Genomic DNA, 13,162 nt, shown 5'->3' with positions numbered 1-13,162 from the left:
GGGGCGGGAATGAGGCGATCTCCTTGGGGCTGGAGACTACGCTGAGCCCCGACGCTAGGGCACCTCCCCCACCTCCTCAGGTTACCAGCTCCCCACGAGAGGAGTAGCTGCCGGTAGAAGGCAGGCATCTCCCCTCGGAGGCCAGGGAGAACAGTGAGGGGAGCGTGGAAATGGACTCCCTGAGTTTTCAGGTGAGTCCAAAGAATATTGAGGAATTGGAAACATCAGGGACTACTTCAGGCCAGCAGAAGGATTACCAGGAACAGCTGAAAACTGGTGAGACTATTCAAACTTTTAATTCTTCATATGTTATTGAAAAACCCAGAGAAGTAACACTGGATTCAATTTGGGATTTGGTGGCTGACCTAGCCAAGTCTGTCAAGCCCCAGCTTTTGCAGCTGGAAAATAAAATTACTCTTCAAGAAGCTGAGATAAAAAATATAAAAGTTGAAATTGGTGAATCTAAGAATTCTATTGAGAATATACAACAGGAATTAAAAGCATCAAAACAGCTTAATGAAGTAATAATAAAAGATAATACAAATATGCGTAGAAAATTGGAAACTTTGGAGAATTTTTCGCGTAATAATAATCTCCGACTGATTAACTTTCCTAAGATACCCTCGGTGACGCCTAGGGATATGTTGAAACGTTATATGTTGGAGATTTTGGGTATTCCAGAGGATACATTACCACCACTTACTCAAGTATATTACCTACCAACGAAACCTATTAAATCACCATCTAAACAACAGGAGAATAATCAACCAATTAATGTTTCAGCAATTTTGGAACTTTCGGATAGAGAGCTTGCATCTCCGGCAACATTGCTTCTTACTGTGGCTCTTGCCCCAGATAAAAACTGGTTGCTTAGATTGTTCTTTAGAAACAAAATGAAAGAATTTCTTGGACAAAAAATATTAATGTTTCCAGACTTGGCACGGGAAACCCAGAGAAGAAGACGAGAGTTTCTTTTGTTGAAACCAGGAGTTATATCTCTTGGTGGGACTTTTTTTCTTCGACACCCTTGTAAATGTGTAATACAATACCATATGAAGAAATATGTATTCTTTGAACCATTCCAGTTGACAGCCTTTTTGGTAGGAACTCGGCTGGATGAAGGAAAATCAAAATCAAAGTGAAGTGCATTTGAATAATGATATCCTTCCTCAGCCAAGGGATCTTGTTTTCCTAATATTTGAATTGATAGTTGTTGGTATTTGTTACTAAGTCCGCCTTATCCTTCTTGGATCTAATTTTGAGGACTTGAGCTGAATTTAAGCTAAAAATTTTATTTTATTTTACTTGATTACCATGTATTTTACTTTTGAGTATTATTTTCCTGCTTCTCTTCAACTTTCTGTACAAGTGGATACTTGATTTATAATATGTAAAAATTTGATAAATAAATAATTTAAAAAAAAAAAGTTTGTATACCGCATCATCTCCATAAAGATAGAGCTCGACACGGTTTACAGGTAATTCAATAAATGAGGGAAGGACATAATAAGAAATTAGAGGTTATGAAGAGGATAGATAGCTTTACATTTTAAATAGATATCTTTACATTTTGGAGAAAAGCCAGGTTTTCCGATGCTTTCGGAATAATTGGAATGAGCCTAGGTTCTGCAGCGGGGCAGGGAGGTTATTCCAAAGCTCAGTGAATTTGAAGAAAAAGGATTTCCCTAATTTACCTGCATACATGATGCTTTTTAACGAGGGGAAAGATAGTTTGAGTATGTGGGCGGATCTGGTAGTGTCACCTCATAATGAGTTCAAGATGGCACTTCTAGCTCTAGGAGGTAATCATTGAATATAAACTTCCCAAATCTGAAGAAAATTTTTTTCCCCAATTTTGGAGTGAATTAACATATCTAAGTTCTAGTAACATTATGTAAATGATTTCTCCATGCCCAATATGATGGCGCATCAGGATCCATCCTCAGAAAATACTTTTTTTTTACAGAAAGGGTGTTGACTGCTTGAAACAGCCTCCTATTATTTTCAAACTTTCAGTAAGTGTTACAATAAATACAACATTTTATACTTCAATATCACACTTAATATATCATTAATATCCATTTCAGAATTAGTCGCCCCTCCAGTGGCGTACCAAGGGGGGGTGGGGGGCACTATGGACGGGGGCACTGGGGGCACTATGGACACAGGACGGGGCACCGGGGGCACTGGGGACACGGGACGGGGGCACCAGGGGCACTATGGACATGGGAAGGGGGCACTGGGGGGCACTATGGACACGGGAAGGAGGCACTGGGAGGCACCCCCTCCGACATAACTTATTTCTTCCGGAGCAGAGCCAGCAGACGAGTCATCACGGGACCTTCTAGCATGCGGCTGCTGAGTCCGTTCCAGAGCAAGTGGAGTGGGGTGGACTGGCAGCCAGGAGCTACAGTCATCGTGGGACTGTATGAAGGGAGAGAAAGGAGCAGGATTGCTGGAATGGAAGAGTGGTGGAAGGAAAGAAAGGGGGCAGGGTGGTATGGAAGGGTGGTGCTGATGGAATTGATGTACAGAGAAAGGGGAGAGACATAAGGGGGAAGGATATTGGAGGGAAAGAAAGGGGGCAGATCCTGATTGAAGAGGGGTGGATGGCGAGAGAAAGGGCAGACATTAGATGGTAGTGGGGATCCTATGTTGGATGAAAGTGCAGATGGGAGAGATAAGGGAGCAAATGCAGGAAGGAAAAGGAGGAGAGAAAGAGGGGAGCAGACGCTGGATGGAAGTGGACAGAGAAAGGAGAAGGTACTAGATGGACGGGTTGGAGAAAGAGGGTACATGATGGAAGGAGGGGATAAATAAAAGGAGGGCACATGATGGGGAGAAAAGGATTGAGTTAGGGAAACACTGGAGGGGTGAGGGAAAGAGGTGGCAAGCTTTAGGTAGACAGTAAAAAAGGAAATTGGATGAGAGGGTGGTAAGGAACGTAATCTAGACCAGTGATTCCCAACCCTGTCCTGGAGGAACACCAGGCCAATCGGGTTTTCAGGCTAGCCCTAATGAATATGCATGAGAGAGATTTGCATATGATGGAAGTGATAGGCATGCAAATTTGCTTCATGCATATTCATTAGGGCTAGCCTGAAAACCCAATTGGCCTGGTGTTCCTCCAGGACAGGGTTGGGAACCACTGATCTAGACAGATGCAGAAAATAAACTGAAAAGGAAAATGAGGGGAAAAAGGGAAAGGGATTGCAGAGGAGAGGTGTGGGAGAGGGAAGGAGAGGAGAGAGATGCCAGACCAATGGGGGTGAAAGGAGAGATGGAAGGGGGAGGCAAACAGTTTCTGGAAGGGGCATAGAAGGAGAGAAGATGCCAAATAGGGGAAGAGAGACGGCAGACAGTGGATGGAAGGAAGAGAGTTACAAGAAGATGAGGAAAGCAGAAACCACAGAAGACAAAGTCAGAAAAAAATTTATATTTATTTATTGCTTTAGGAGACATTTGTCACTGTTTCTGTGGTGCACTGTATGCAGAGTCCAGCTTCTTACTGGCTCAATTTAACCTTTGTCTATGTATTTCTATTTTATCCCCCCTTTTATAAAACTGTGGAGTGATTTTTAGCACCAGCCATTGTGGTAGCAGCTCTGATGCTCAGAATTCTATGAGTGTCAGAGCTGTTACCACCATGGCTAAAATCCACACTACAGTTTTGTAAAAGAGGGAGGGGTTAGTTTGTGATTACATATTCCATACTAGGTGAAGGTGTGTTCTGTGTGTTCGAAAGACATGGTTTTTTGTTAGGATTGACTGCAGGATTGATCTGTACTAGTCTGGTTTGTTTAGTTTTACGGTTAGCGACTTCCATCTGTCTATTTATATTCAACACTTCCTCCTTTACTTCATTAATTTTATTTGCGTTGTCTTGAAGCATTTTTTTAATGATCCGCAGTTCTTCCATTACATTGTTCTTGTCCAGTACATCCGTTACTTCCTCAGGAAGAGACGCTTTAGACTGCGTCATCTGATTATGTTTAATGCGCTTTGCCGTCCCTGCTACCATGAAAGCCGCGTCTATCTTCACTTGCCGCGTACTTGCCATGTTCCCGAAGCTATTACAACCACTTTGGGGAAGAAAAAAAGCCTCAAGACACTTTCAAAGTTTTGATCTGTTGCCCGGTTTAGAGGAGCGCCGAGATTGCTCCTCCAGCTTGTGCACCGCCAAGCCACGCCCCCTGACAAAAAGGGTATCTGAATTCAAGAAAGTTTGGGAAAAGTACATTGGCTCCATAAGGGAGAGGGAGGGGTAGTAGATGGCATGATTAGACATTCTAGATAGGTCTTTATCTGTCTTCATTTTTGTGTGTTTCTATGATGTCTAGGATAGAACTGTTTCTCTGCCCTTTTGTGCTGCAGCAGCTGCTACCCCCACCTCAGAGCCCACTGGGATTGCAACTATGATGTAAAGAAGGGCAGGGCTTCTGTGCTCTTTACTGTCCCATCATACCCCAGAAGGATAAAATAATGGTGCAGAACAGAAGCAGACATGGGTGGGGGGGGGGGGGGTTAGCCAGGATCCACTTGTTTTCTCCCTTGGCTGTTGTTGCTCTTTCCAGCACTGCTAAGATGGAGGGAGGGAGACCCTGGAGGACTGGCTGAGACCAGGAGAGAGCATGAATGTTTTACTACTTGGATATAGTAGGTTTTGGAGTTTTTTTTAATTATAAGGGGGTTATGGTAAGATGTACATCTGGCACCCTTTATGTGAAGTTCACACCCTCTAATTTGTCTTTGGCACGTCTGTGTGTCCAGTCCATTTCAAAGCTGGCCCCTCCCATAAGAACATAAGAATAGCCTTACTGGGTCAGACCAAAGGTCCATCAAGCCCAGTAGCCTGTGTTCACGGTGGCCAATCCAGGTCACTAGTACCTGGCCAAAACCCAAGGAGTAGCAATATTCCATGCTACCGATCCAGGGCAAGCAGTGGCTTTCCCCATGTCTGTCTTAATAATAGATTATGAACTTTTCCTCCAGGAAATTGTCCAAACCCTTCTTAAAAAAAGATCCACATTTTTTCAACTACGGCAAATTCGTTCAGTTTCAAAATTTCTATCCCCTAAATCCATAAATATTTTAGTTCATTCTTTGGTAATCTCGAAAATTGATTACTGTAATGCACTGTTCAAAGGTATTGCTTTAAAAGAAATCCGTCGTTTACAGATCATACAAAATGCTTCTATAAAACTTACAAAAAACGCAAAAAAATTCGACCACGTTACTCCGCTACTCAGGGAAGCACATTGGCTTCCTGTAGCACATCGAATAACCTACAAATTAAACTTATTAGTTTTTAAAAGCTTTCTTTGTAAGTCTCCCTCTTTTATTTACAGAGTTTTGATCCCCTATACCCCACTTAGAGCTCTTAGATCCATTGATCAACATCTTTTGACAGTCCCTTCTTTAAAAATCATAAATACACGGCGAAATTCAATCTTCTCCGTCACAGCACCTCAAACTTGGAACTTACTTCCAATCAATATTTGTGAGGAATTAGATTTGGTTAAATTTAAAAGTAAGCTCAAATGTTTTCTTTTTAAAGATGCATTTGACAGCTGATATAACCAGTACGTATGACCCGACCAAAGTTTTTTTTTTAGATCTCATAAGTAGTTTTTTAGCCTTCATTTGTCTTCCTTTCCTAATGTTGTTTACCATAAATGTTTTCTTTACCTTTTTTAAAATTGTATTTCTTTCCCTTCTCCCTCCCCTTACATTCCATGTTCGTCTCAAGTATTTTGTTTTCATTTTTTATATGAAATTGTCAGTCTCCCCCTATTAACTTTTGTAATGATTATAATATGTACATCGCTTAGAATGTTGAATAAGCGATTAATCAAATATTGAATAAACTTGGAAACTTGGAAAACCAGCTACACTATCTGCTCTTACCACAACCTGTGGCAATGCATTCTTCCCATTGGTTTTGAAAGTATTTCCCTGTCCCCCTAGTCTTTGTAATTTTTGACAGAATGAAAAATTGATGCACTCGTACCCATTCTACTCCACTCAGGATTTTGTAGACTTCAATCATATCTCCCCTCAGCCGTCTCTTTTCCAAGCTGAAGATCCCTAGCCTTTTTAGTCTTTCCTCATACGAGAGGAGTTCCATCCCCTTTATCATCTTGGTCGCTGTTCTTTGAACCTTTTCTAGTGCCGCTATATCTTTCTTGAGATAAGGAGACCAGAATTGAATGCAATACTCCAAGTGAGGACACACCTAATTGAGTTATAAACAGAGTGTTGGGGAAAAATAATGGGGAATAAAGTTAATGTCCTGGTGGCCAAGATGTCCAAGTAGGTGATTTAAAAAAAAAAAAAAATTTGTAGTCTAGTGATTCGGGTTTAGAAAATGGAAGTTTCTCTGCCTCTGACTTTGGATATCTTGAGGGAAGCGTTCAAAGTAGGACTTAGACGTCCTTTAAAAAATGCCCCACAACAATGACAAGTATGAGTTCTGATCTGAAGCTATTCAGATACCTCTCTCTGTATTAGATACCTCTACAAGATTTTATTAAATTACTCGGGGTATATCTTGGTTCTTCCTTATCATCTTAGAAGCAAATTTCCTGGTTTATTTTTAGGGCACTGTGTCAAATGTTTTCAATTAAACTACAGTTAGGAAGGTCCTTCAGAAACCCAAGGGATTAGTACAGTTCAGGGATGCAAGGAGAAACCAAAAAACAAAAATTAAATTACTGTGGAATCTTCTTCACAGTGATTTTCAGTTTCCTGATGTGAAAACAGAAATTATCCTGCGCTTATCCTCTGTCCTATTTGTCAGCATAGGATCACATTTAATTTACCCGTTAGCCTAGGCCAGGAGTCCTTCAGCCATCTATGACAAGAGCTGCCAGAACATATCCAATTGGAAGTGGACCTTCTGAAATTAATAAGCTGTCCCCACTGCCTACCGTATACTTTTCAACAATTTAAACATTTTATAGCAATGTTCAGAATAATATTTTATTAAATTCAAAATGACAACATTATACAACCAAGTACAAATGAAACAAACAAAATTTTTCTCTTTTATATCTTCAGTAACATACTTGTCAGTTAATACTATGGGTGGCAGCAAATATACATATAATAAACCCATTTAATTTGCAAAATTAAGTAACAGACTGCTCAGTATAGGTGTTAATGAGTCTAGAAGCAAAGAAATAGTTTAATAGCACAGAGCACTCATGCGATAAAAGCCAGAGTGGGCAGCTGTCTGCACCACCGGCCTGGGCAGATTTGTGGATGGAGACAGATTATATGGCATTTTGAGAGAAACTGGTTATTTGTGGCATGATAGAAATGGTATGGTTCGGGGAGGGGAAAAGAAGAACTGAATTGAACTGGATTGTAGCAGGGATTATAGACAGTGGATGGGGCTGTAGGGGGAGGGAATAGGCTGTGGTGAGATTTATTTTTTTATTTTTTGCTTTTTCTATTTTTATTGTACTGTTTTGGGGGTTGTTTTTAAAAATTTTTTTTAACTGCTTTGGGAATCTCTGAGCAGGGGAAAGGTCTTAATATAAGCCCTATCCCTCAAATAAGTCCTAGTCACCGGCAGCAGCGCTTCCCCTCTCCACGCCGTCGAACCTCCGCTGACACTTCCATCTCTCCCTCCCATTAGAATGCTGCCAGCTGCGAGATACAGTACCTTACAAACGGCAGAGTGCAGCAATCTAATCAGGCTGCTTCATGGCCTTCTGACGCCCAAGCTTGGCGGTAGAAGGCAGCAAAGCAGCCTGATTAGATTGCTGCACTCTGCTGTTTGCAAGGTACTGTATCTCACGGTTTGTGGTGTTCTAATTGGAAGGAGAGATGGAAGTGTCGGCGGCGCAGGGGGGATGGGAGGAAGGGAGGGATTGAAGCTATGCAAGGGTTCTGCTGCACAAGGGATGGGAGGGAGGTAAGGATAGAAAGAGGGACAACACAAGGGATGATAGGGGAAGGCACAAGGGGATGGGTAAGAGGGGAGGAAAGATGCTGCACATGTGGGGGAAAGAAAGGAAAGAGGAAGAATTGGGGTGAAGGAGAGGAAGGGAGAGATGATAATGGTACATGAAAAAAATAAGTCCTACCCTTAAAATAAGACGTAGTGCATTTTTTGGGCCCAAAATTAATATGACTTTCTTATTTTTGGGGAAACACAGTATGTGAAATGGTCAAAAAGTCTCCTTATAAAGACAGCATGAGTTATCTATGTGCTTTTATAAAATAGGTTTTTACAGCTATCCCAAATAGCCTGTTTCATGTGTTCTTGTATGTATTTTGCAATACAACTCCACCCAAGCCCTGACTGTGGAAATGATTGCGTAAGAGCAGGCAGTATCTTGTGATCTGTCTGCTTTTATGCATGCAAAAACCCTCAGGCACTTTTATGATGGCCATTTTCTGCATGTGAAAGTGCTTTACACACAGAATATACTTTATAAAATTTCACCATTGTTCTCCAAGGAATTCTTTTTATATCTCGGGGTTTATCAATCACTTTTTTTTTGTCTGTGTTAATGAATCTGTTTTACCTTGTGGCTCCATCTTTTCTTTGCTCTCATCTTAAATCTTATTTTACTCTTCAGGTTTATTTCTACCTCTTTCCCACCTTGTCTACCTTTAATTTTCAGTTCACACCCTTTCACTTCTGCTTCCTATTCATTATGTCTCTTTTTCACTTTTTTATTCCTGCTTCTTCCTTTCTCTCATTCATTCCCAAAATCTAAAACTCTCTACTTTCTTTACCGTTGCCAATGCTGAAAACTTAGAGCTGTGGGCTGAAGGCTTAGTTCAGAGGTTCTCAACATGTGGTACGCATACCACTGTCATGGGGTACATGGCACCACATGTCTTCTGCCCTCCTTTTGCTGCCATGGTCACATATCTCCTGCCTTCCTTTTGCTGCTGTTGCAGTCATCGTCTTCTCTTCCCAGCCCCCTGGGAAGAGCGGAGGCAGCTCACTGTGCTTTTAACTTTCCCGCACAGCCTTGGGACCTTTGCTGGGCTGTGCCTACCGCTGATGATGCAACTTCCTCGTGTTTGGAGGCGGCCCAGCCTAGCAAAGGCCCCAAGGCTGCCTGATGGAATTGCTAAACTAATGTTACCAGCAGCTATGTGGAGAAGTTAAAAGCACACAGTGAGTTGCTGGGGGGGGGGTGTGCTGCTGGACAGGAGAAGGGAGAGATGTGCTTTGCCAGTGGGTTTAGACAGCGTGCACAGACGTACACCTAAATTATAGAATTCTGTATCTTATACATGTGAATGTGCTAAAATCTAGGTGTGGTCATTTACACTAGGTATAGGGCTAATATAAACAGTTGCACTTTATGTACATTCATTTTTGGCTATTTGCACTATTGCGAGGCCTGACAATTAAGTTCATGAACTCACCACTGTGCGCTTACATTGGAACGCTGTACAAACAGCTCAGTAAGGTTTCATAGCCTTGATATATCAGTATCTCACATTTCTGTTCGTGTTGACGTGTAGCGGTGTCTTGCTGAGTGGTGTTAATTATTGTTGCATGTTTATGTGCAATCGCCAGAATGTTTGAGCTTGAATTAGAGCAATGAACAAACATTAAATTTCTTGTTAACATGGCAAAAGTGGAACTGAAATCAGGGACATGTTAGTCCAAGTTTATGGGGATAATGCCATGAAAAAAACAGTAGTGTACAAATGGATGAAAGTGTCACTGATAAAGAGAGGTCAGGGCAGTCAGTAACGAGCAGAACTGACAAAAACATTGCAAAAATTAATCGAATTGTGCATCAAAATCGTCAGCTGACTGTGAGAAGCATAGCAGACCAAGTAGAGAAACAGGAAAATCATGGCATGAAAAAGGTGTGTGCAAAAATGGTCCTGAAGGAGCTCACCGATGAACAAAAGCAAAGGAGAGTCAAAGTTTGCCAAGACTTTTTGGAGAGGCATGATGATGTTTTGGGCTGTGTTATCACTGGTAATGAAACATGGATGTACCAATATGACCCTGAAACAAAGCATCATAATGCACAATGGAAATCAGCCAGTTCTCCATGACCAAAAAAGTTCCTTCAGTCCAAATCAAGAGTCAAAACGATATTGCTAACTTTTTTTTTTTTTTTTTTTTTAAATATATATGAGGGGTTTATTCATTAATAATTTGTACCAAATGGACAAACAGTTAACCCAATTTACTCTTTGGAAGTGCTGAAAAGGCTGCATGAAAAAGTTAGAGAAAAACGACTTTAGAACTCATGGCTCTTGCATCACAACCATGCACCAGCTCACACGGCACTGTCTGTGAGGGAGTTTTTAGCCAGTAAACAAATAACTGTATTGGAACTCCCTCCCTACTCACCTGATCTGGCTCCCCAATGACTTTTTTCTTTACCTGACGATAAAGGAAATACTAAAAGGAAGACAATTTGATGATGTTCAGGACATCAAGGGTAATACAACGACAGTTCTGATGGCCATTCCAGAAAAAGAGTTCCAAAATTGCTTTGAAGGGTGGATTAGGTGCTGGCCTCAGTGCTTAGCTTCCCAAGGGGAGTATTTCGTAGGTGTTCATAGTGATATTCTTGAAACCAAGAAGTCACAGAGTCCGCATCCTAATAAACCCGGGAACTGAGTTTATTAAGAGGTCCGAAAGGGGTATCAGACAACCCTACAAACCAGTAAAGTTTGAGGGGGATACGGTACCTCCTCCTCCGTGTTAATTCTTTTACTATTTTTATTTTATTTTATCTTATTGTCTTTTTCCTGTTTTATTTTATTACTTATTAAACATTTATACTGCTGGAGCTATATTATGAATACTTAGCTTTCAGCCTAGATGTCATTCCCCTGAACGCCAACGCGTTTCGAGTTCTTTGTCAAGGCGACATGGGGAAAGCTGAAACCACAAAAACATCATAATTAGCATTCCGCTAAAAAAATTTTTTCTACTACTAAAATCATAGCCCTCCTATTACTTCAATATCATAGCTTACCTACTAAAGTGAACATACTCTGCATACCGCCGCTAAGCTTATCAAAAGACAAGCCGCGGTGTCCAAACTGTGGACTTAAAAACCCCCGCCTAGATGACGCCACCGCGGCTTGTCTTTTGATAAGCTTAGCGGTGGTATGCAGAGTATGTTCACTTTAGTAGGTAAGCTATGATATTGAAGTAATAGGAGGGCTATGATTTTAGTAGTAGAAAAATTTTTTTTAGCGGAATGCTAATTATGATGTTTTTGTGGTTTCAGCTTTCCCCATTTCGCCTTGACAAAGAACTTGAAATGCGTTGGCATTCAGGGGAATGACATCTGGGCTGAAAGCTAAGTATTCATAATATAGCTCCAGCAGTATAAATGTTTAATAAGTAATAAAATAAAACAGGAAAAAGACAATAAGATAAAATAAAAATAGTAAAAGAATTAACACGGAGGAGGAGGTACCGTGGGGTATATGAAGAGTGTATCCCCCTCAAACTTTACTGGTTTGTAGGGTTGTCTGATACCCCTTTCGGACCTCTTAATAAACTCAGTTCCCGGGTTTATTAGTCTGCGGACTCTGTGACTTCTTGGTTTCAAGATACTTCAAGCTATCATTAAGAGGAATTGGTAGTTAGATGGCATAGTGATATTCAGCAATGAGAGATATGTAGCACTTTTTCTAGGATAAGTTCATGAATGTAATATCCTCTATCTCCCCTGCCCTGCAACAATAACAAAACAACTACAAATAATCCAAAACACAGCACTAAGACTCATCTACTCATTGAAGAAACCAGGGCTGTGGAGTCGGAGTTGGAGTCGGAGTCGAGGAGTCGGAGTCAGAGGAAATTTCGGGTACCTGGAGTCGGAGTCGGAGTCGGAACATTTATCTACTGACTCCATTTTTGAACTTGGCATACCAATCACGAGCAATTCTTTCAGCTATAGCACCCACTATATATACAGCATAAATGTTGCGAGCAGCTTCTGCGGCCTTAGAAACTTGATTAAAAGCAAAAAGAAGGTTGTGTCGAAAATGCTCATTTCTCTCAACTTGACATTCCATTTTAATGATCTGAAAATTAACCAGTGCTGTGGAGTCGGAGTCGGAGGAAATTTCGGGTACCTGGAGTCGGAGTCGGAGTCTGAAGTACAAAAAACTGAGGAGTCGGAGTTGGAACATTTATCTACCGACTCCACAGCCCTGGAAGAAACATAACCACATTACAGAAGCATATCTCAAATTGCATTGGCTTCCAATCCCAGCAAGAATACAATTTAAATTCTACTGTCTACTGTTTAAGATTTTATACGGAGACAGTCCAAACTACCTGAACAACCGCCTCATCCACAACACCTCAACAAGACATAGGAAAACTCACACCCCATTTTTATACCCCCAATTAAGGAGATCAAATGGAAAAAACTATATGATGGCCTACTAGCCACTCAAGCAGCCATACTAGAGAACCAAATCGCCAATCTACTGACAGCATCCCTAGACTACAAAACTTTTAGAAAAGAAATAAAGACCATACTCTTCAAGAAATTCCTGAAAAAGAAATAACACTGCAAATATCAAACACCGCCTCTCACTAAAGCCAACTACCCTAAACAAATAGCCATACTCATTACTTACTCTCTTTGAAAATGACCAAATTTCTTTTTGGTAAGATATTTTTGTAATACTGTACTTCCTTGATAATTCTTTTGTAATCCGCTTTGAACTGCAAGGTAATGGCGGAATAGAAATTCCTAATGTAATGTAATTGTTGGCCCTCGTATTCTAAAAGAAAAATAATGTTTACTTACTTTATGGAATAGGCTTAACCATAATCATTGCTTATACTAGGTGAACCTCCCCCAGCCCATCTTAGGAATATAGAAGTCTGTGGTTTCTTAAATTTATTTGACAGTAGGGATGAGGGAACATGCATTACTGTAGGATGGTTGAAAGGAGGGTCCCTCTTGCCTCCCTGCAATTATCTATTGTGTTGTCACTTGCTGTTGGTCAGATCGCTGAGCTCCCAGCCTCTCTGTGCTAAATCTACTTTATATGAGCATTGATGGTTTAATTGCACAGATTGGGTGGTGTGGCATGCATGGTCACTCATGTACTTGTGGGCATAAGCTACAACAAGGATATTCAGGTTGCACTCTAAAAACAATTGTGACCTGGAATAGAGAGTTGCGCG

At 41.0% G+C, this 13,162-nt stretch overlaps 1 protein-coding gene across 7 annotated transcripts in view; it reads left to right on the top strand.

Annotated features, from left to right (window-relative positions):
- HGSNAT (heparan-alpha-glucosaminide N-acetyltransferase) overlaps positions 1 to 13,162 on the top strand; it is a 141,221-nt gene that overhangs the window by 41,822 nt on the left and 86,237 nt on the right. The gene's annotated exons all lie outside the window — the stretch shown is intronic.

Source organism: Geotrypetes seraphini, chromosome 1 (genome assembly GCF_902459505.1).
Source record: "Geotrypetes seraphini chromosome 1, aGeoSer1.1, whole genome shotgun sequence".
Classification (NCBI taxonomy): Eukaryota; Metazoa; Chordata; class Amphibia; order Gymnophiona; family Dermophiidae; genus Geotrypetes; species Geotrypetes seraphini.
The sequence above is the reverse complement of the archived record's forward strand: the minus strand, read 5'-3'. Positions and strand labels throughout refer to the sequence as shown.